The sequence below is a fragment of the Octodon degus genome, unplaced genomic scaffold (genome assembly GCF_000260255.1).
Source record: "Octodon degus isolate 3935 unplaced genomic scaffold, OctDeg1.0 scaffold00560, whole genome shotgun sequence".
Classification (NCBI taxonomy): Eukaryota; Metazoa; Chordata; class Mammalia; order Rodentia; family Octodontidae; genus Octodon; species Octodon degus.
This window is the reverse complement of record NW_004525136.1, coordinates 51,380-55,642: the sequence shown is the minus strand read 5'-3', so window position 1 is coordinate 55,642 and position 4,263 is coordinate 51,380. Positions and strand designations below refer to the sequence as shown.

Genomic DNA, 4,263 nt, shown 5'->3' with positions numbered 1-4,263 from the left:
ACACACACAAATAAATAAATAAAATTTAAAAAAAATTTAAAAAAAAGAGTATATTCTCTAGTTGCATCCATTTATTAACAAATCCCTCTAATTTATTCTGTTTTATAGCTGAATAATAATCCCTTCTGTAAAAATACCACATCTTCTCTATCCATTCTTCAGTTGATGAGCATCTGAGTTGTTTCCAGGATTTAGCTATGACAAGCTGCGCTGCTATAAACATGGGTGCATGCATTCCTAATATTCTGGGGTGGTTTTTTTTTTTTGGACACACTTTTGTGTGTTTTTTCATTGTGTTATTGTTTTATTTTCAGCATTCAGATATCTATGTACTTCCTTCCTTAGTTTTATCAGCTAAAATTTTTGCATTTTGAAGAGAACTCTAGGCAGTTCTTTCCCTTTGTCTACCTGCTCTGTAATCACTGGTGATCATTTTGCTCTTAGACAGACATCAATGAATAGGCTATCACAACTCTCAAAAACATCAGGAGTTTTGTTAACCACTCTATAGAGACTTAAAAACAACAACAACAACAACAAAACCCCAAAAACATCCGTTATATGGGAAATCCCTTCCTTCACCATGTTTTACCCTAAGAGGCCCACACAATACTTTTTAAGTGATTCTGCTTGTGACCACCAGGTGGCAATGTTTCTTTCCCTTTGTAAATTAGTCCCTGTAGCTAGGAAGCAAGTTTACATAAGAATGTCTTATCTGGGATTGACTGGCAGATAGAAAGTACTTCTAGTTTATTGTGTTGAAAGACTACAGAAAGGAAGATTTCTTTGGCTACACGATTTTAGGAGGTATTGCAGTTATCAAGACAAAGTATCAGGATGAAGAAGGTGAAAGGATCTCTGATTATGTTTTGGCTGCATCTTGGCTGTGAGTTAGGGGTTCTAAGATCTGGGAGCCCCCGGGGGGTAAGAATTGAAATCCTAAGAAAAGAGTGGGATGTAGTTTGGATTCAACAGTGTTTTTTGTTTTTTGTTTTTTTTTAATTTTAGAATCAAATATCTGAACTAAAGCCTACACATTGTGACTGCTGTTGTATTTATGCATAGGGCTAAAAGGAGAAGATCTGGTGGAGCAGTGCCCTCTCACCTTGGGGCCCCAGGAGGGAGACACCACCTCCATGAGCTGCATGTACCCAGTCAGCATCTCTGAGCATCTGCAGTGGTACAGACAAGAAGAGGGACTGGGACTCCAACACCTGTTTTCCATGTACTCAACTGGAGATGTGAAGCAGAAGGGAAGACTGAGCATCACGTTACTGAAGAACGGGAGCAGCTTGTCCATCGTGGCCTCACAGCCTGAGGACTCAGCCACCTACTTCTGTGCTGTGGCCACACAGCACTCCCTAGGCACCTGTGGTCTAAACCCAAACCTGCAGCTGGGTAAGGGGAGCATGAGGGATGCTTCAGCAGCGGGCTGAGCCCGGGCCCCTGTGCAGTTGAGGGTTGGGGTGTCTAGCGAGTCTAGTGGCAAATGCTGCTGTCATATCTTTTTCAAGTCACCCTTCACATCCCCATATGGACATGCTGGTCCTCACTCTTCCTCTCTTCTACAGGATCCACCAGCACCCAGGTCCATCTCTGCATATGGAGAGCACCTGTTCTCTTTTGGGCCAGATGGAAACACAGGCCCAATAAAGTGTCTGTTCTATAATACCTGGCAGGGTAACTACAAATGTGAGCATAAACCTGCACAGCTTGCATGCAGTAAGAGTGGACATTGAGTTCCTCCATTCACATGTGTAATGTTCCGTGACTGGAGTGAATTTAGCTTTTAACATTTTATTGAAAATATTTACTAAAGACCTAATAAGTGCCACACATTCTGCTCCCTGCTCCCAAAGAGCTCAGGCTGGAAGAAATGATGCATTGGTAGGTACCATCTGTGAAAAATTTTGCAAGAACTGTTTTCTTTCACTCATGCACTCATGCAAGATGGAGCAAGCATCTATCAGCTCCTAAAGTGTCAGCACTCTTTAAAGGCACTGGGACACATCAATAGGTACTGGCACACACTGGTAGTGATCCCAGCAGGGATGACTGTGGAGCTCATATTTCCTGAAAGTTCTGTGCTGCATAGAGGAGGAACCATATGTGGGAGTTAGAGGTTTTTGAGAGACTGCACTACAGTTTAGTTTCTTCTCCATCACCCATTCTTCTTATGAAAACACACTAAAGATGATTAATAGCTGAATAATTCTTGAATTTGGGGACAAGAACTTCACTGGCTTATTGCCACTGAGATGGTCATGGAACTGCTTCTCATGTTGAAGTACTCACTGGCAGAGGTGAGGAGGACAGGCCAGATGGTTCCTGGTACCAGATAGACCTGCATAGTGAAGGACTCAGGCCGCCACAGAGAAAACACATAATACTGACCCGACCTGCGGGTTAGTCAACGAGGACCCTGGAAGGGGAGTGGGGATGAAATAGGGACAGAAGACACGAGAAATGGAGGCAAGACAAAGGTTCTGATCAAGCCCCGTTTATTCAAGGAAGTCTCAGAGAATTTATAGGAAGCGGGGAAGAAGAGGGAGGAGTGATTATACGTCATCAGGTCACTAGGCACTGGGGGGTGGTCTCTAGGGTGGAGATCAGGCATGTGACTTCTGGGAAATGGCTTGGAGGGGAAACAGAAACTTAGCTCTGGGAAGGTCACAAGACAACAGATCAAATGCAGCAGTCTGTAGTATGAGGCCAAGCATTGGTCTCCCACAAATACAGCCTAACCCTTTACTTGTAAGTAAAATTGCAGAGATCAAATAAAATATCATATATGACATTGACAAACTTTATTGAGGAAATGGATATTGCTTTTAAAAGTCTAAGAATGTCTTTCTGTGAGTAAGGGTTATAGATTCTCAGTGTTCTATGAGGATCCAGCTTACCACAGGCTAAATAAGTATTGTGAAGCTAGAAGGCTGGAGGAATGGCTCAGGTCACCGCAACATGTTGTAGAAGTCTTCCACAAAGGTGCCCTATGTGCAGCGGCCACCTTCCCCGAGCCAGGCCCTGAGCATCCCTGAGGGAAAGCCATCATCACTTTCTGCACAGACTCTTTCTCAGATTACAATATTAATTCAAAATCGTAGGCAAGTGCCAGGTGGTCTTCTAAGTGTGAGAAATGTGGAGGGGGAAAAACCGTTGTGTTTGACAAGGAAAAGAAACCCAGTTTCCTTGTTTTTTTTTTGGGGGGGGGTAGGAACCCCGGATCATATTCATGCATTACTTCTGACTGAGGGAAATTATTTTTTAGGCACCTACAACTTTTTTTCTACTCTCTTTCCTCTTTCTTTTCTTTCTTTCTTTTTTTTTTTTTTTGCAGAACCGGGGATTGAACTCAGACCCTTTGGCAGAACTTGCTAGGGAAGTGAGCCATCTCCCCGGCCCCTCTCTTTCCTCTTTCTTGCCTTCCTTACTCCCTCTTTATTTTCCTTCCCTTCTTTTCTTTTTCTCTCTTTTCCCTATTCCTCTCTCTCTCTCTCTCTCTCTCTCTCTCTCTCTCTCTCTCTCTCTCTTTCCCCTGCTCCCTCCGTCCCTCTCTCCTCTCTCTCTCTTATACCAGGGACTGAACGCAGGGCTTTCATATTGAGTTACATTCCTAGCCCTTTTAAAAAGGTTTTATTCTGACAAATTTAAAAATAATCAGAAGAGTTAGAAGATTTTACATCTTTTGCAATGACAAATGATTGTACAGTACCCCTTAAATATGTACAAATATTATGTATCAAAATGCACAATAAAATAATTCATACCTATGGCTAAAATTAAAAAGACTGACAACACCAAGTCTTGGTGAAGATGTAATTAGAACATGTACTATTATTATGAGTATAAAATGATATAATCGCATTTGAAAATACTCAATTCATAGTCTAGCAAGCATATTCAGGCATTTTCCTAAGAAAAATACCTTTTAAAAAATCCAAAAAATTTGTACAGAATGTTTGTAGAAGTCTTATTCATAACTAACATAACTGATTTAAGAATATACTATGTTGGGCCGGCCAAATAGCTCAGTGGATTAAAGTGCCTGCAAGCAGGCACAGGGGCCGGGAGTTTGATCCCTGGGCCTGCAGTGCTGCAGACCCCCTCCCCCACCCCGTGCTCTGAGATGGCAATTGAGACTGGGCATGTTGTCACGAGCCTGTACTTCTACCTCTTGGGAGGCTGTAAACAGGTGGATCACTACAAGTCCAATCTAGTAGTGATACCCTGAATACCCTGTAGACCCCTCCCTAAAATAAA

General features: G+C 42.4%; 1 pseudogene; it reads left to right on the top strand.

The window, feature by feature from the left end:
* LOC101575972 overlaps positions 1-4,263 on the top strand; it is a 17,536-nt pseudogene that overhangs the window by 11,315 nt on the left and 1,958 nt on the right.